This window comes from Saccopteryx leptura, chromosome 11 (genome assembly GCF_036850995.1).
Source record: "Saccopteryx leptura isolate mSacLep1 chromosome 11, mSacLep1_pri_phased_curated, whole genome shotgun sequence".
NCBI lineage: Eukaryota > Metazoa > Chordata > Mammalia > Chiroptera > Emballonuridae > Saccopteryx > Saccopteryx leptura.
Window position 1 is genome coordinate 72,995,428 of NC_089513.1, and position 20,895 is coordinate 73,016,322.

Below are 20,895 nucleotides of genomic sequence, written 5' to 3' on the forward strand. Positions count from 1 at the left end.
CTTTAATTGTTTCTTAGTCATAATATTCAACATACCCTGAACTAATGAAGATGAAAAAGACAGACGTCTTATAAAAATATTTATTTTTATATTGAGAATGCTAATAATCAATTCAGGGCAATTTATTAAATGAAATCTTTAATAGCAAAGTGGCTTGGAAACTTGGTCTTATCTAGGCTCAAGGCACAGACTTTATTAAATCTATGTCTTGGGCCTAGAACTGTCTCTTGAATTCAAGGCATTACAAGCACCTGCCTATCAACACTACAACTTAGATATCTCTTAGGCACTCAAACATATTTTTAATTTCTATACCTGTGAAAACGCAGGCTGCAGCCATGCGCTTGCAGCAGTTTTTTTTTAATGAGGGTAATTTTTTATGCTGATATTTTGTGCCAGCAGATAAATGATGACTGAAATATTTACTGCATTATTCTGTTTATATAAAGTTCTAAAAGACAACAAACTAAACAGTAACGCTGGAAGCCAAAAGAGTTGGGGAAAAAAGGTTACTATTGTTGGGAAGGGACCCTTCTAGGGTAGAGAAAATTTTCTGTTTCTTTACCAGGATGATAGTTATAGAACATTTTCAATGTATTTGGCTGCACATTATAATTTGTGCAATTTTTGTAAGTTTATGATGCACAAATATATGTTTTTAAAATCCTATTATAACTGCTATGATATATATATATGTATATATATATCAAGCTTTGTTGATATCAGGATATATAGAGATATTAAAGAATAAATACCTGTTAAAATTAGGGAAAAATCATATTTAGGTATGGTTAATCTAGGGGGCCCATCCCTTTGGAAAGCCTGGAAATTGATATGTAGGGTTTATTATATTATAAGGCTTATTATAAAGAAGTATTCTGACTATAATGCTCCCTGTATATCTCATAAACATACATAAAGATGAAAGTAAATTAATTTTTTTAAAAAAAATACTGTACAAGAAATTGGAGGAAAGAGGCAATGACTAAGTTTTTGCATGTATAGCTAGAAATGTTAAGTAGGTGTTTAAGAAGGTGTTGAAAATTGGAAGGTTGGCAGATTCTCTGGGTAGGTGAGCATCAAACATCTAAACTGATTTTTCATTAAGGCATCTGAGGGTTTGGGAAGGGGTGACTCATGTGGAAACAATAATTTTTCCCCATGCATTTGTTACTGTGGCAAATGATGTCGGGTTTGATGAGTAGAGTTTGATAACGCGATAAGACACGATCTTCTATTATTTGATGTCGAGAGAGGATGAGAGTACAGTTGGTTGCAATTGGTTTAGAAAATGATTATGGAGAAATGTCTTACAAAGAACACAACAGAACTGAAGCACCACCTGAAGAAGGCTTTGGCACTAATTGAAGCTTTTCTCAAGGATGGGGGGATCACATGTTGCCTGGAGGCTGAGAGAAATGACTCAGGAGGACAATGACTATTAATGGGATAGAAGAGAGAAGCAGGGATTACCCTTGGGATGTCCTTGAGAAGGAAAAAGGGGGATGGATGGGATTTGTGCAGAAGCACAATACAGAGAGTCATCCTTTCTATGAAAAGGACGATCAGAGTGCATGTTTAAAGATGCAGATGGTAGTGATGCCATTTGTAGAGGGAGCTGGTGGGAAGCCTCTCCTGGTTACTTCTATTTTCTCATTGAGGATGGGGGGCACCTTTATCACTTGCGAGTGAAGAGAGGAGAGTAGGTGTTGAAAGTTTAAAGAGAGAAGTTTGCAAAGAGTGAGTGCATTTGGTAAATATCATGGAATTGAGGGTGTCTATTTGATGTCGGTGATTACAAAGGGAGAATTGTCAACAGAGTGCACATTTTTCTTCGATTGTGTTTAGCTTCGCTGTCCTGGAGACATTGTGGAGTAGGCAGAAATTAGGATGCAACTTCTTCTGACCTGGTGGCAAAACACCAGGTCAGAAGAAAAGGATAAGTGTGTGTGTGTTCAAAGAACGGATTGTACCTTCGGTTCATGAAGGCTGCAGGAAGGAGCCATGGGGACCCCAGAAACCTAAACAAGTCAGCAGACAGAAACCCCAGTGGGGTCAGGAACGAGAGAGAAAAAAAAGGGAGGGTGCCAGAGAGTTTTTAATGAAAGCCTACGAAATTAAGTATGTTCTTGAAGGGATGCTTTTATTTTGTAAGGGAGAGTCCTAAGTCACAATAGAGGGTGGGAGGACAGAGGGAATAAAAGTGAGAATTTCATGTTTCTAAGCGAGCAGATTATTAAAATTATTTACTCATGTATAAGACACTCCCATGTATAAGACACACCTTAATTTTGGGGCCCAAAATTTGGAAAAAATATGTATTACATAGTTATTGAACTCAAGTTTTATTTATCATAAAATTCATACAACTCCTCATCACTGTCAAAACTCCCTTCCATTAGCCTGTCCTCATCTGTGTCCGATAACGAATCATTGTCTTTAACAATGAGTGCAAAAATAAGCACGAAAAAAGCGGGAAATGCAAGTCAAAAAAATCTACAACCACTGTGTAAGATGCACCCAGTTTTTAGACCCTCAATTTTTTAAAAAACAGTGTATCTTATACATGGGAAAATATGGTCTATTGAATAGACTCTATTCCATACCTCCAAGATTACCATAAAATTAATACTGAATATAACTTGAAGCTATATAACCTTCAAACTTTATGGATTTTAGAGAGAAGGGAAGAACAATAGTCTAGAAGAACAAAGATCTTACAGGGGTCTCCAAACTTTTTACACAGGGGGCCAGTTCACTGTCCCTCAGACCATTGGAGGGCTGCCAAATACAGTGGTCCTCTCACTGACCACCAATGAAAGAGGTGCCCCTTCCAGAAGTGCAGTGGGGGCTGGATAAATGGCCTCAGGGGGCCGCATTGCGGCCCGTGGGCCGTAGTTTGGGGACGCCTGATAGAAGAACATTGTCTGCTACAATGTCAGGACCAAAGTCAAGGGACCAACATGTCTGAAGGACGGTTTGTTCAGTGGAAACCCAGTTTCAGTTGTACAAGAGGTAGGAACATTCCAGAGAAGAGAATGAGGCTGTGACATGACAGACTCATGACAGATTCTGAGATCCAGAGGGCACAGTGGGAGAACTGGGGGAGCTGGAAAGAGGTGAGAATCGGAGAGAGCTTAGCACACACACAGGTCTAGAGATGGCAGCCTATGTGATGATCTTGACGGGAACTGTCCCAACAGTATCTTAGGCAGACCGGGTGGATGTTGATGCGGTCTCACATTGTGAGAATGGACTTCCGTCCGGACACATGGAGCTCTGTGGCTCCTCTTCACTTAACAAACCATGAAATAAAATGCTTTGGTCTTGACTAATCAGTCATGTATACTCTAGTTTGGGAGGTAGATTATACACATAAAAAGCATATAAAGATCACCCACATATTAAAATTGTATAAGAAGGTGAATTTAAGCCACAAATCCATAAAATGCCAATACCGTGGTTCTACAAGGAAGGCATTCTTCCAAGCTGTGGAAGTCTCTCTCCATAATCCAGTGTAATCCAAGCTACCATCATCTATTTCTGAGACCATATCATAGTTTTCTAAGAGTCAAATGGTATCAATTCTTGACTGTCTTCAATTTTCACCCTCACTGCAGCTAGACAGATCTTCTTGAAACACATGGTCATATAGTATTTCCTGCTTAAAAGACTTCCATGGGTTCCTTTTACTTATAGGAGAAAAAAAAATCTTTCCTTAAAGATGACTCAAAACTTTCTATAAGAGCTTACATTTATTTACTTCTCAAGCCTTATCAATCTTTCTTTTCATTCCAGGTCTGTCTACATACAGAAACTCTGCACTTGTGATTAGGTCTGCAATTCCTACCTCCCTTCTTCAAATTAACATCTTAATAACTATACCCAAGTCCAACCATCTTTTCCTTGCCTTCCCTGAGTACATCAATGCCTTCATGCTCACGTGTTACCAGGTAGCTCTCATTCATGGCACTCGCTCCCTTTGCAAGATCACCTTTACCTGGATAGCTACTTGATTATTATCAGTTTTCCTCTCTAGAGTCTACCAGGTGTCCCCAAACTGTGACCCCCCCCCCCGAGGCCATTTATCCGGTCCCACCACACTTCCGGAAGGGGCACCTTTTTCATTGGTGGTCAGTGAGAGGAGCACTGTATGAGGCGACCCACCAACAGTTTGAGGGACAGTAAACTGGCCCCCTGTGTAAAAAGTTTGGGGACCCCTGGTAGACTCTAGAATGACTCTTATAGGTTATGCCTCTCTTTTTGTCATTATGTAAGCAAGTTCCAGGCATGAATTTGGTGTATTGTTAGGAAACCAATTAATTGATTAATCTTTTTTTTTTTTCCTTAGGGATCACTGAAAATAAATCATTCAGTAAAATCCTAGGGGTTAGATAAAAAGCAAACAGGACTAGAATATATGAGCATGATTACTGTTTAACGGGAGAAAGAGAATCTATGAAAGAGAAGAGGGAGAGAAATAGTAGAGGTGATTTTCAGAACACGATGGGAGGCTTCTGTATTTGAAACATGGCCAAGAAGGGAACTGATACTAAGTAGGGAGAAGCAATTCTGTAGTGAATTCTGCCTTCTCCACATGAGCACACAAACCCCAACTTGGCCTTCCTCCTGTTTCCCATTTCCCATGTACGCCGCATCCTGAAGAAAATAACCTGCTTATACTAGTCTTAAAGGTTGTCTGCTCAGTGACCAGAAAATCCCATTCTAAGAGGAAACTTTATGTGCCAACGGTTTAAACCTGTTCCACTTTAAATGGAGCGCTTGCAATGGCCCTGAACAAGGCTGTTCAAAGTGCAGCCTTTGGGGACACGAGAGCCAAAGCGACGAGGTCACACTCGGCTCTCCATTCTCCATTCCCTTTGTTGCGTGTGTTTCAAATTTTCCCTTTATCTTTTGATTTTTTTTTTTTCTTAAGAGTCCCTAGGACATTCACTCTGGAGCTTTTCTATTTTAAAATAGACCAAGAAAATAGAGCTCTTTGAGATCATCCTAAATTATTACAGGTAAAGACACACTCAGAAAAAAAAAACCTACAAAACTGTGTTCCCTCTTATAATTCTCAGATTAAATTCATCCTCTGTATAATCCCTTACTGGTTATGAAACCAAGCTTTTATAATCTTGTGACAAAGAGAGAGATCAGGAACTCATGCAACATTAATTTGCAGATATTAGTTTGCAGGTCTCTGGAAAATCTTTCGTGGAAATACACAAGTATTCTGGTAAAGGGTGATTAAATTTGAGCACATGTTTAATTTTATGACTGCAGGATAATTTCTACGTATTCAAAAGCATGAGCTGCACAGAGTGGTGACACTGTCATTACTAACTTTTGCACATCTTCTAGACTGTCTCATGAAACACATTGTTCTCTGTTCTTTGATATTTTTGTATATTTGTTTACAGCAAATCTTTTGCCTTCTCTTTATTTTCAAATAATGCATGCTTTCCTCTATTTGTAAAGGAAAATTTTGTTTTCTCTTTATTGATTGATTGATATTTCGAGAGGGGGGAGAGAGAGAAAGAGAAACACTGATTTGTTGTTACACCTACTATATTCATTGATTGATCTTGCATGTGCGCTGATCAGGGATCAAACTTATAACCTTGGTGTATTATGACAAGGCTTTAACCAAATGAGCTACCTGGCCAGGGCCTGTAAAGAATATTTTATTAATTTTTATTTTTATATATTGATTTTAGCAAGAGAGGAAGAAAGAGAGAGAGAGAGAGAGAGGGAAAGAGACAGGAACATTGAGTTGTTCCTGTATGTGCCCTGATTGGGAATCGAACCCACAATCTCTGTGCTCAGGATGATTCTCTAACCAACTGAGCTATCCAGACAGGGCAATACATACTTAAGGCAAAAGTGTAATAACGCTTTGTAGATTTAACTGAGCTTGAATTGTATGTTATCAAAACTGATCGTAATTAAAATAAAGAGGACACTATTCAAATCACCCAACATAGGGTGCGAACTAAGAAATGTAGATCCCAGCAATTATGATACACTTCAGGGGTTTGAGAGATCCCAGCTGTCCGTATCTTCACTCACAGTGTATTATCCTCCGTCTCACATCAAGACAGTCTTTACATCGGCCACTGTCCATGTATGTGCCTATCTGACCTGTGGCTGGAAGAGATTGAGCTTCCTGGGCAGATGAGAACTGAGGCAGGCCAAGCCACCTCGGGATTCCGGTCAAATACCAATCAATGGTTTCACTTACAATCTCGGTGTTATATCCAAGGCCCATATACAGTTATTATAGTTACCTAATATCTTTTTTATTTTTTCTTTTGGATTGACTTTAAAGAGAGAGAAAGAAAGAGAGAAACGGAGGGAGAGGGAAAGAGAGAGAGGAACATCGACTCACTGTTCCACTTAGTTGCGCCTTCAGTGGTTGGCTCCCATATATGCCCTGACCGGGGATCGAACCTGCAACCTTGGTGTTTCGGGATGACACTCTAGTCAACTGAGCTAACTGGTCAGGGCCCTAATACTTTATCATACACTGAGTATGCCTCACTATTTCCTATTTCCCCAAATTTCATGTGGTTGTGCCTATTTACCTTGGAGCTTAGCACAGACTTGTACGAAATATCCGTAACTGAACTGTTCAGCTACACCCTGAGAGAGTTGAGATGCATGTTGTTGGAGTGGAAGCAGTGGTAGCCAGGGCCTGTACCAGCTGGAGAGAGCTGACGGTACACCTCTTTACAACACTGCTTTCCATGACTTTATACTAAGGAAATCATAGACAAACAGATGGACAGATCTCTCTCTCTCTCTCTCTCTCTCTCTCTCTCTCTCTCTCTCTTTATCTATCTACCTACCTATCTATATAGAAAGGAAAATAATGTGTATGATACTCATAGTTAACAATTTAATATACTTGTTTGAAAATTTTAGACATTATAAATTGAGAAAGTTTAAAAAGAATTATTCCAGTCCCTACTGACCATCCTAGAACAAACCACTGTCACCTGTCACCTAGATTAGAGTGATAGCCTCTTATCTGACCTCCCCGCTTCTCGCCCCTCTTCTGAGAACCATCAGAGCCATCCTTTTAAACAGAAATACACTGTTCTTCTGCCTAAGGGCCCCATGGCTTCATAACCCACCGAGGATAAATTCTGAAAACCTCAATATGGACCAAAATATTTTACATAGTCTCACCGCTGATGACTCATTGACTTTGTCACCTACCAATTTATCCCTCATTTGTTATTACTCACCAACTACATGGTCCCTCTAGGCTGCACCTCAAAACAACCAACAGGCTTCTTTCTAAATGCTTTTCTCCAAATAGTCCATGATTTACTCCTCCCCTCCTCTTCCTCTTTATCCTCCTTCCTCTTCTCCTCCTCCTTCTTTCCCGCCCCCAATGTCCACCTTCTTCTGGCCTTCTTAACAATCGTATTTAATCAACAAACTACTCATTTTTTTCTCTCCCCACTGTGCTTCAAAATTTCAGAACAGGTGAAATTTCACTGACCGTGACTGAGGAAATGCATTGATAATCAGATACGCCGTTCTCCAGGGGTCTCATAACTCATTGTGGGATACAATATTTCATACATCGAAAATCATGGAAAATAAAATCATTCATTGAGAAAACACTTACAGCCCTTGGATTGTGCTGGTCTGACGATGACTTAAGACTTTTTAAGAAATACTTTAATGGTTAGGATCATTATATTTTGGCAAGTGTCAATTACATTAAGTGCTCGTTTTAGTTTTCATAAATAAAGTTTTATTAAAACACAGCCATGCTTGTTTCTTTACACCTTGTTTTTGTCTGTTTTCATTCTAAAACATCTGAGTTAAGTCATTGTAACCAAAACTAAATAGATTGCTAAGCCTAACATAGATATTTATTATTTGGCACATTAGAGAAAAATGTTTACTGACTCTTTATCTAGAAGATATTCAGATGATTCCTACCTGGCCTATTTAAATTCAATCCTTATGTTATCTATTTTGGATGTCCATCATATCTGCCACATTGTTGAAAGTTCTACTTTGTATTCCAGTTCAAATGCTATGTAGCCAGTAGAAAGTAATGACTATTTAAAAAAATTTTTTTTTAGATTTTATTTATTGATTTTAGAGAGAGGGGAGAGAGAGAGAGAGAGTGAAAGGAAGGGTGGGGGTTGGGGGCAGGAGCAGGAAGCATCAACTCATAGTTGCTTCTCCTACGAGCCTTGACCAGGCAAGCCCGGGGTTTCAAACCAGAGACCTCAGTGTTCCAGGTCAACGCTTTATCCACTGTGCCACCACAGGTCAGGCTATAAAGTGATGATTATTTTTAGTACCTTAGTTTTCACCATTATGAGCACATTCCACAATTACAGTTAAATAAGTTGAACAAAATGAGATCTCACATAGCTAACAGAAACAATTCAAATACATAAAACATTCCCAAACATTTGCAATGCAACTACAGTTAGATCACTCTATGCACTGGGGAAAGAAATAAAAGCAAAAATGATAAAATCTAAATATTTCTATTTTTCTTCCTTTTACTAGATAAATAACTATAACTGGCTTTAATAATTGATTCCACAGAAGCAAGTGTTGGAGGGTGACTCAGAGAGTAACCTCTGAGATCAATCTGTACACATACACTTTTGCAACAGCGGGCCTTCTTTCTATTTTAGTAGTATCCATTATGTCCTGTGACACTGTTATAGCATTTGTGATGAGCCATGTTTAAATTTGGTATACTGCCTGTGATCCATGACCTGTTCCTTAGACATGATGACAAATACATTAACAAAGCCTACAATGTTCTATCGACTTCGGGACTATTTTAGTCTCTTCGGTATCATTTTAAAACATTTATTAAAATGGTGTTCATCTTTCTCTGAGATTATTACATTATTCTAAGAATATATTTCACTTGCACTGCTAAGACTTCTACAATTTAAAGGTACTTCTATTTTAATTTTCTCCTATCACCTCTATACCCCTACCTAACAGATTTTTTGGGAGGGGGTGATCTTTATTGAACTTACCTATCAGAGCAGAAATAATTCTTGTATAAGACCAAATGTTTGATACTATAACTTCAGCATCAAAATTAAAATGCAATATTTTAATAATCAACTCAATCAAAACCTACTACTTTAGAATGATTAGCTTCTCTGAAGCCAGAATAACAGATAAAAATGGTTAAGACTAAAATGTAAAAATTCAATTGGTTGGAAAGCTAATTAAACTTCCAACCGGCTCAAATAGAATTTCAAAAGAAAAATACTGTGTTTTTCAGTGAGACTGTCCACTGGAATCACCAACACTGGACAGCTGTTAAGAGTGCTCAGAATCTTGAGAAAATAAGGAATCCAGATGTCTTTTAGACAATTTTTTGGTGTCCTTTTTCCCCAACCACAGATCTGTGGGTCTGTGGGATGATAGGGTAATTATAGTGTGGATGAGAGAGTCCAACTCTTCATCTTCACGAATAACCTGTTGAAATGGACTAGGAGTAATACCTTTACCATTAAGACTTCTGATATGCCTGACCAGGTGGTGGCGCAGTGGACAGAGCATCAGACTGGAACACAGAAGACCCAGGTTCAAAACCCAAGGTTGTCAGCTTGAGCACGAGCTCATCTGGTTTGAGCAGAGCTCACCAGCTTGAGCCCAAGGTCATTGGCTTGAGCAAGGGGTGACTCGGTCTGCTGTAGCCCCACCCCCTCCAGTCAAGGCACATATGAGAAAGCAATCAATGAACAACTAAGGAGCCTCAACAAAGAATTGATGGTTCTCATCTCTCTCCCTTTCTGTCTGTCTGTCCCTATCTGTCCCTCTCTCTGTCTCTCTGTCTCTGTCACACACACACAAAATCAAAAAAATTAAAAAAGACTTCTGATACATCTACTGCCAGTTCAACTACAGCTACAGGAAGGTACTCCACGATGCAACACTGCCCCCAGGGGCAGCTGTGCTCACCTGCCTAGGCTGGCTGTCCTAGATTTCCGGTGCCATAAATATACAGCCAGTCGGAAACTGCAAGGTGGCTTCCTGTTAGAGGAAAACCGCCTTCGTCTTGGACTTTCCAGAATCCTTCCCAGCCCAGCAGCAGCCATTCCCAGTTCTTCTCAAGCTCTGACCAGCCAGGCAGAGAAAGAGCTAGTCAGACACCTTGAGAGACCCACCGCCTCCTCCTTCATGGCACCGGGATTCAAAAATACCGGATGTTTTAATTGGTATTCTTATATTAATTTTCCTAATGAGGAAAATGCATCGTAAAAGCTCATGATGTGCAGGAAGTCATAATAGTTATAACTGGAATAAAAAGACTAGACTGGAACTTGATTGGTTTTGTTTCCTAAATCAGTATTCTTCCATGAAAATTCACCATTTCACTTCCCCGGATAACGGACCGTAAGCCTAGGGTTCCGACACAGGTTTCTGACACGGGAAGAGCCTGGGAGACAGCACTGTGCTCTCACACAGGAACAATCTCAACAAAATAAAAATGGTTTGGGGACAAACTACCACCCCAGAAAACGAGGAGAGACGGGCAAGTCCAGAGTGCTAGAGGCCCGATCAGCGTTAGCTGGTCAAAACAACCAAATGGTAAGTTGGCAAATGGCTAGAGTCTAAGTGTGTGGGCAAGCTGGTCCACATGCCCAACAGCCCTGCCAGGTTCTCATGGTGAAGAGCCAAGAAACACGCTCGCCCGGCGCTAGCAGGACCAAAGATCGACCATTGTGATATCTGCTCACAGAGTGATCCATCACCAAGACCTTCTCCGTGGAGAAATGACAGGACCAGCGCCTCCTTTCCCTGGGGGGAGGGGCGCTCCTCTCACTCTGGCTCCTCTGGCGTCCCTGTCCCGTTTCAGGGGAAGACTAAGAAACACCTGTGAAAGTCGCAACCCAAGGACACAGGTCCCCTTAAAAGGGTGAGATTTTTGGTAAGGTGACAAACACTATACCCTTCTCCTTCCCAGCAGAGCTCCATGATAATAAAGGCGGGGCGCAGCTGCAAGACGCAGGATCTACGGGAAAAGCACTCTTTCGGATGCCCACCATGAGAAGTGGCATAAAAACAAGGCCACCACAGGGACGCGAGGACTATGGCGGCCACAGAGGTTGTTGGCTACCACCACCATCACACCCGGAGCAAACCCTATTCAGAGTGATATTGACTCCTAGTCAGAGCAATACCGAACTTCGTAATGAAGCCTGCTGTCTCAGTTGTTTTTTGCCTGGGAGAGTAGAGCTGTTTTTTTACAGAAAACAAAAGGCACGCTCAACGGCAAGGAGAGAAAACACAACCGGAAGAATGAGAGAGAGCAAGCGTCAGTTCCAGATGCAGAAATGACACAGGTTTTTGTATTTTCAGACAGCAATGTAAAAGAGCTATGATGACTGTATCCAGGGGCTCTAACGCAAAAGCCTGTCATATGCAAGGACTGGTGGATAACGTGAGTGTGGAAATGGAGACACTAAGGGTAAAAAAAAACACAACGAAATGCTAGAAACCAGAACCACGGTCACAGAAATAAAGAATCCCTTTGACAGTCTCATCGGTAGACTGGACACAGCCAAGGAAGGAATCAGTGAACTTAAAAATATCAAGGGGAGCCTGACCAGGCAGTGGCGCAGTGGATAGAGCATTGGACTGGGATGACGAGGACCCAGGTTCGAGACCCCGAGGTCGCCAGCTTGAGCGCGGGCTCATCTGGTTTGAGCAAATCTCACCAGCTTGGACTGAAGGTCGCTGGCTCGAGCAAGGGCTTACTTGGTCTGCTGAAGGCCTGCAGTCAAGGCACATATGAGAAATCAATCAATGAACAACTAAGGTGTCGCAATGCGCAACGAAAAACTAATGATTGATGCTTCTCATCTCTCCGTTTCTGTCTGTCTGTCCCTGTCTATCCCTTTCTCTGACTCTCTCTGTGTCTCTGTAAAAAAAAAACACACAAAAAACAAAAAATACCAGGGGGTCTCAGTGGCCCCTGGGTGTGGCTCACTGCCAAGTGCTGCAGAACCCGCCACACTTCTGTGCACACCGTTCTACACGCATGCGAACTTCCTTCCATACAACACTGAGGGGAATAATTTGCAAATCTGTATGTGGAAGACCCCAATATTCTCTCCTACTTACGGTATATATCTTACTGTTATTTTAAATTGCATTTCCTTACCACTAGTAAGACTGACCATCTTTTCTGTGTGTCTGTTCATTACCCTTTGCCCCTATGTGCTTTTAAGTTATAGTTATTGGCCACTAATTCAATATTTCTTTAATAGTAATCCTTTGAAATATTAAGGTCAATGATCCGAGCTGTAGGTAAAATAGTAATCATTAAAGTATATTAAATATATTTGCATAGGAAAAGTCACTTAACTAATGGCATTAAATTGAATTCAGCTAATAAATTTACATGTTTTATTGTCAATTAATTTCCTCATACATGCCATCAAATTCATTAAAAATTAGCAGATGGATACAATTAGCCATGATCATGAAAATACATTACCAAGAATGCTTACGCATCACTAATTATGGGAATGGAAAGCTTAATTACTGTCATCAAAATAATTGATCAGGCTTGTTACATGCAGTTTTGCCATATGAAATGACAGGAAACGGGATTTCCCAATGTTCATCGGCAATATGAATGCAAAGTCGCTATAGTAACACCAGAAAGCATTAAAACACACGATTGATTTTCCACAAGTAGGTGACGGGCTCGATTAGCAAAAGGAGTTGTCACGATAACACTGGTTCCTGTTCAACTTGTCATGACCTGGAAGTGGACTCCCCACGGGCACTGACATCGAAGAACAAACACACGCAGAGGCTACGAAGCCATTCGTGAACTGGCCTCCCTTTTCCTCTCTCCCCTCTGTCACTAACCACCCTCCCCACTCTGCGGCAGTAATGGCAGTCTTTTTTTTTTTTTTTTTCTGTATTTTTCTAAAGCTGGAAACAGGGAGAGACAGTCAGACAGACTCCCGCATGCGCCCGACCGGGATCCACCCGGCACGCCCACCATGGGGCGACGCTCTGCCCACCATGGGGCGATGCTCTGCCCACCAGGGGGCGATGCTCTGCCCCTCCGGGGCATCGCTCTGCGGCGACCAGAGCCACTCTAGCGCCTGGGGCAGAGGCCAAGGAGCCATCCCCAGTGCCCGGGCCATCTTTGCTCCAATGGAGCCTTGGCTGCGGGAGGGGAAGAGAGAGACAGAGAGGAAGGAGAGGGGGTGGGGATGGAGAAGCAAATGGGCGCTTCTCCTATGTGCCCTGGCCGGGAATCGAACCCGGGTCCCCTGCACGCCAGGCCAACGCTCTACCGCTGAGCCAACCGACCAGGGCCAGTAATGGCAGTCTTGGTGCCACTCCCTGCATGGGCCACCAGAGGTGACACAACTGAAGCGACCTCTTCGTTTACTTTGAAGAACTACTCATTTGGAGAATCCTTAGTAGAGTCAAAGCCAAGTCCATCGCTAGTCCTGTGCAATATTTACTGTGCTGCCAAACAGCTCTGGTCACGGACCGCGACCTTTTCCACCACATCACAGTGTGACTTCAGAATGTTTCAATAAGTTCTTTCATTTTCAATAAGTTACTCATGCCTCAAAATAGCTAATAAAACTTCAATACAAATGGGAGACAGCAGCAAACAGAAAAGCCTTTAATTTCGGGAGATTTACACTTTTAATGGGATAGCAGAGAATAACAGACAGTTTATACCAGGGGTCCCCAAACTTTTTACACAGGGGGCCAGTTCACTGTCCCTCAGACCGTTGGAGGGCCGGACTATAAAAAAAACTATGAACAAATCCCTATGCACACTGCACATATCTTATTTTAAAGTAAAAAAACAAAACGGGAACAAATACAATATTTAAAATAAAAAACAAGTAAATTTAAATCAAGAAACTGATCAGTATTTCAATGGGAACTATGGGCCTGCTTTTGGCTAATGAGATGGTCAATGTGCTCCTTTCATTGACCACCAATGAAAGAGGTGCCCCTTCCGGAAGTGCAGCGGGGGCCGGATAAATGGCCTCAGGGGGCCGCATGTGGCCCGCGGGGCCGTAGTTTGGGGACCCCTGGTTTATATGAGAGTGAGCGCAGACTCGTGTGCGGCGAGTCCTGGGGCTGAGAGAAGGCACGTCAGGCTAAGAAGACGGCGCACGGTGCGCAGGGTCTATTTCAGATGGCGAGTCACGGAAGGTGCCTCTGCTCCAGGATTTTAGTGAGGAGGAGAGGACAGTGCGGAAGGGAGGCGAGCTCTGATGTCAGGGTGGAGCAGTTCAGCCCGGCCCCAGGTTGGAGGAACACAAAGACGGCCCGTGTGGCCGGAAGTGGAGGCTGGTAGGAGGTGCGGTCAAGAGGGTGACCCACGGGCAACGTAGGCCACAGAAAGTCTTCACGTCTTAGTCTGAGTGAGAGGAGGAACCGCTGGGTCACTTCAAAGAGAAGAGCGTCACGACCTGAGTTGGGTGTCAAAGGGTCACTTCTGTGGTCGCTCGGCCGGGACAGGTCAGCAGTGGAGGCAGGAGGCTATTGCAGTGATCGCGGTGAGAAATACTACTGGCGTGAACTTGAGCGGCAGCGGTGGAACCGGTGAGGAATTGTTAGATTGTAGAATCGAGAAGTTTGCGTGAAGTCAGAGCCAGCAGGTGCGGACGTGGGGTGGGAGAGAGGAGTCAGGATCTGGGGTCTGAGCGTCAGGTGAGAGAGAGCTGTCATTGCACAGGGTGCTAACTGTTTAGGACAGACACATTAATGACTCCTTTTGACTGAACTACATGGCAAGAGAATTGGTGCAATATTTGTTTGGGTTTGGGAGCTCTGAATAAAAGCTACCAAGGCATAAGGGACAGCATGGGTGAGAAGTTCTGAGAAACTCTGGGGTATGCTGATGGGGGTGGGGAGGGGATCATTGATAATTAGGGAGAAAGAGCAGACAATGACAAGGGGAGCAGGCGAAGAGCAGAGAAATAAGTGAACCCAGTGCACAGGCACCGAGTGTTCTTCCAGACGTGGCCACATGGAGCGTGTCCTCCCAGACGTGACTACACGGAGGTGTCTTCCTACATGTGATCACACACAGGGTGTCCTCCTAGACGTGGCCACACAGGGTGTCCTAGATGTGGCCACACAGAGGGTGTCCTCCTAGATGTAATCACACACAGGGTGTCCTCCTAGACGTGGCCACACGGAGCGTGTCCTCCCAGACATGACTACATGGAGGGTGTCCTCCTACATGTGATCACACACAGGGTGTCTTAGATGTGGCCACACAGAGGGTGTCCTCCTAGACATGGCCACACACAGGGTGTCCTAGACGTGGCCACACAGAGGGTGTCCTCCTAGATGTGGTCACACACAGGGTGTCCTCCTAGATGTGGTCACACACAGGGTGTCCACACAGGGTGTCCTCCTAGATGTGGTCACACACAGGGTGTCCTCCTAGATGTGGTCACACACAGGGTGTCTTCCTAGATGTGGTCACACACAGGGTGTCCTCCCAGATGTGGTCACACATAGGGTGTCCTCCTAGATGTGGTCACACACAGGGTGTCCACACAGGGTGTCCTCCTAGATGTGGTCACACACAGGGTGTCCTCCCAGATGTGGTCACACACAGGGTGTCCTCCTAGATGTGGTCACACACAGGGTGTCCACACAGGGTGTCCTCCTAGATGTGGTCATATACAGGGTGTCCTCTTAGATGTGGTCACACATAGGGTGTCCTCCTAGATGTGGTCACACACAGGATGTCCACACAGGGTGTCCTCCTAGATGTGGTTATATACAGGGTGTCCTTCTAGATGTGATCACACACAGGGTGTCCTCCTAGATGTGGTTATATACAGGGTGTCCTTCTAGATGTGGTCACACACAGGGTGTCCTCCTAGATGTGACCACCAGCTCTTTGTCCTTTGAAAAATATGGGAAGTGAAGCCTGTGACAGTTGATAGTTTTGTTGGTGGGAATGGTGCATATTCTCCTTAAATAGCTTTTATTCCCATCATTTGGAACAGAGAACTGAGGAGAAGAACACAGGTCTAAGCAAACAGATGTGAAACAGTCACCGAGGAGATGCAACGAGTGAACCAGCTCAGTAAAAGCAATGTGTTGCTAAACATCACGAGAGCCAACATGACGTTCGTGTTCATCAGTATACACTGACGCTCTAAGATGGAGTTTTATCTTTGTACACATACATTTAGTTAATTAGATGAAGGTCTGAGATACAGAGTTAGACAGGGTTTTCTTATTCATGTACAATGGAAAGTGTGGGTCATCAGAGAGATAGAAGTGTATATCAGTAGGTATTAAAGAGAGGATTGGTCTAGTATCAACCACATTAAAAATGAATTGAGGGTCAAGGAGAAGCTGGTAAAATGAATGGATTCAATAAGTCAGTGCATTCAAATTTCTTGGAGTTGCAGTGCTACATAGAATTAATGAGTGGAGAACATAGAAGATATTAGAAGCAACTTCTACCAGGGTATCAAATTATCAAGCAATAAAACAATAATAATAGGGGGGAACAAGGAATAGTAATTTTTTTTTCTTTTAGTTACATTAGATTAGTTGGTAGAGTACTAAAGGAAGGAAAAATGAGGTGGTAGTTTGTCAAGAACTGGAGAAAATGATGGGTGATATTATATTGCTGTAATGCACTTCGAACTAAGGGAGCAGTGTTAAAGAAGTTGAAAAATAGCCCTGGCTGGTTGGCTCAGCGATAGAGCATCAGACTGGCATGTTGAAGTCCAGGTTCAATTCCCGGTCGGGGCACATAGGAGAAGTGACCATCTGTTTCTCCGTCCCTCCCCTTCTTTCTCTAGCTCTCTCTCTCTCTCTCTCTCCCCCCCTCCCGCAGCCATGGCTCAAGCAGTTTGTGCAAGTTGGCCCTGGCCTCTGCCTCTGGTGCTAGGAAGAGCTCAGTTGCTGAGCAATGGAGCAATGCCCCAGATGGGCAGAACATCGCCCCCTAGTGGATTTTCTGGGTGGATCCAGGTCAGGGCACATGCAGGAATCTGTCTTTCCCTCTCCACTTCTCACATAACAATAATAACAACAACAATAATAGTGAACGAAGTTGGAAAATAATCAGGAAGTGGCAAAGAGGAAGTGGGGTGAGCACTCAGTCTATCTCTCAGACCAGCATAGGCCTAGGAAGTAGGAAAGAAAAAAAATTCATCGGGAGGCTTGAAGGGGCATCAACTATCCGGAGAGGAGATAGGTTCTCACTTAAAGCAAGAAGGTGATTGGAACACCAGTGAGGACATGCCCGAGAGAGACTCTGGTGACTGGGATTGTGAATGGTAGATGGGAAGGGTTTACGGCTGGGGGAGGAGTGTGTGATTAAGTCCGTGTAAAACCCAAAGGAGACAAGTGTCTAAGTGATGAGGCAGGAGAATGAGTGTTGACCTGGGAATCTTGGGTTTTCTGTAAATCTTGGGGTTACTAACATAGTGCTGATGGTCTCTCCGGCAACTTGAAAGTTTATGCAAGAGGCAATTGGTGAGTTTTATCCGAGGAAGTGAGGGCAGCGTTTCTAGAAGCACATCAGTTATGTGGGTCCCCGATCAAGGAAAGCCACTAGTCATACTGAGCCAATGGAGGTTTTTGATACAAGAAGGATAATTTAGGAGAGATTACATTTTTTAATGTGAGAAGATCCACATTTTCCATAAATATGATTTAAAGACAAACTCTGATTTCTAATTCCTAGGTCCTAGGAAATATCCAGTACTTTTATTTCTGTTACCTTTTATTTATAAGGAAATTGAAAGTCCCTTTAAGAACATGGTTATGATTGACTACATGCAGAAAGAAACTAACAGAGATATCTTTTAATATACAGTTTTGGATGAAAAATAAAATACTTTGATGAGCTTTTCCTAACAGAGGATACTCTATCAACCAAGGCCCCATACAAGCAAATCCCACCATTTTTCCAAGGGCCTTGACCAAAATCAAAATTTGTTGATCTAATAACACGTGAATGTTCAACTTGTTGCAGAATTCCTTTCTATTGTTAAGGAATAATTGAGCTAAAAATAATCATTTCCCTTTTAACTTAAAATCCTCCTTGGATTTCTTCTGAGTGATAGGAACTTGCAAGTAAAAGTTAATTGTTACATATTTTAGAACCACTGAAGCATATGCAAAGAGTGATCCCAAGAGTTTCAGCTCTTCAGAGACCAGCCTTCTGAGCACTTCAGGCGTATGAGAAAGCGCCAAACTGAAATATTATAAGGAAAACAAAACCTGACTATTCAGCGGTAACAAATATAGTTGAGAAATGTTAGAACTCTTTTCACACAATGTTACTGACCAGTTTATCAACCAGAAAGCAAGGAACAACCACTTTGAGGGGCGATGTCTAAATTATTCAAGCCACGCTATGAAAAAATCGGAGAGGAATAAACCAAATGAATTGGTAGGAAATGAGACCAAAAAATATGGAAAGAGACAAAGGAATGCAGAAGTTATGAGCAGAGGGATGTCAGAGATGCAAAGATTTGTGACAGGAGAAATAAAAGCATTGTTAACTTATCTCCTGAGATTTGAGATTCGTTTCCAGAATATATACTGATTAATTCTACATCACAAATAACTTTGAATTCATATTAATGACTGTCAGGTTTAGCAAATAAAATAGAAGGTGACCAGTTACCTGTGATTATCAGATAGACAATGATTTTAAGTAAAAGTATGTCCCATACACTATTACTGTTATCTGAAGTTCACATTCAACCAGGCATTCTGTGTTTTATCTGGTAATCCTAGTAATAGTGCTGATATAAAGTAACCCAAAACTGTCATAGAGTAACTAAGTCCTCTGTTGTTTGTATAACCTCAGAGACAGAATTTACTTAGCCTGTTATGACCCTTGTTACGACTCTACTATGAAAAGTGTTAGCCGTGTGACAGTGGTCATTTATATTACTTAGTGTCATCAGCTGCACAGTGGGAATAATAACTGCTTCACAGAGTTGCTGTCTAGACAATCAGAGACAGACATTTATGTAAAACCCTGTTTGCTAACATCCTAAGAAACTGCAGTGTAATTAGCAAACACCCCAGGCTTCACTGGGGGTTCCACCTTCGGCATGATACGTTTAAGACAGTGGAGCACAGATACCGGGAGCCATGAGATCTTTGAAATAATCATTTCAATTTCTCCATTTTTGTCAGAATAGAAACTCAGATTTCCAATAAAGACGTTCATTTAAAGGAACTGAAGCCATATCTACATGTTCAGTGTTTATTTCTTTATAAATTCACTGATTTGCGGTCAACAGCTATAGACAATATATATTATTTCGTAAGAAGATCAACAGGATATCGGGTGTTAAAAACCCACCTCCCAAGGGAACCCGATGTGGCCCCCAGGGGGTTTCACAGACGGAGAGCCAGGTGAAGTTGGGAGGGTCGGGCGAATTAAGGGTTCTGGGCAATCTCTAAGCATTCTGAATGCATTTTTCAATTTGGCAAATTGTTGAAAATTATGAGGACAGAGAGATATCGTTTCCCTTTTTAATAATGGAAATATGAGCTCTGACTTTACCCTGTATTGCTCGTGGGCACGTGTCTAATTTAGTGGAGTTGAACTGAAACCATTACGGAATATAAAATAACCAGTAATGTTTCCATAAAGAAAAAAAATACGCTAGAAGTGAAGGAGAAAACTAGTTATGCCGCATCTTTTAATAAACATTGCATTTAAGAATCCAGCCTGACCAGGTGGTGGGGTAGTGGATAGAGCATCAGACTGGGACACAAAGGTCCTAGGTTTGAAACCCCAAGGTTGCCGGCTTGAGCGGGGGCTCATCCAGCTTGGGTGTGGGGTCATAGACGTGAACCCAAGGTCACTGGCTTGAGCAAAGGGTCACTTGCTCTGCTGTAGCCCCCCCCCCCAGGTCAAGGCACATACAAGAAAACAATCAATGAACAACTAAGAAGCCTCAACAAAGAACTGATGCTTCTCATCTCTTTCCCTTCCTGTTTGTCTGTCTCTCTCTGTCTCTTTCTCTTTCACACACAAAAAATAAAGAATCCTGACATCTATTCTTATTATTTTAGTTTATAGTTGTAAACACACATGGGTTTGTGATGCCTAACTTTGTGTCAACTCGGCTGGTCCCTAGGGCCCAGGTACTTGGTCGAACATCAGTCTGAATGTTTCTGTGAAGGCATATTTTTTTTTTTTTTTGGATGAGAATAGCATTTACTTTGAGGAGAGCAGATTGCCCTCCATAACAGGGATGGGCATCTTCCCACCAGCGGGAGATTGGAGGAGAACAAGGACCGACTTCCTCTCGGCCGGAAAGAGTTCCGCCAGCAGAGTGCCTTTGGGCTCCACTGTGGCCCCTCCAGTCCTGCTGGTCACGCCCTTAAGAGACATCTCTCTCTTTCATTCTCTATCTCTATCACCTCTATCTTTTTATATTTGTATGTATATGCAGATATGTACATATAGATACAGAAATATAGCTATAGCCGTAGCTACAGAAACAGCTATATAGATATAGGTACAGATACAGATATAGATAGATATATAGATGATATCGATATAGATACAGATATAGTTAGATATATAGATGATATCGATTAGATATAGATCTATAGATTTAGATAGGTATAGATATAGATATATGGATAGATAGAGATAGAGATTAGATATAGATGTAGATAGATACAGATATAGGTATAGATAGATTCCTCCAGGGTCTCTCTGGAGAACTCTAACACACAGAGCTTATATATATATATTTTTAAACTTATATTGATTTTTAACAAAGAGGATGTGGAAGCTATGCAAATACATCTTACATTAAAGCATTATCTGAACAATTGAAATGAACGTCCGTCAAAGAAAGGATA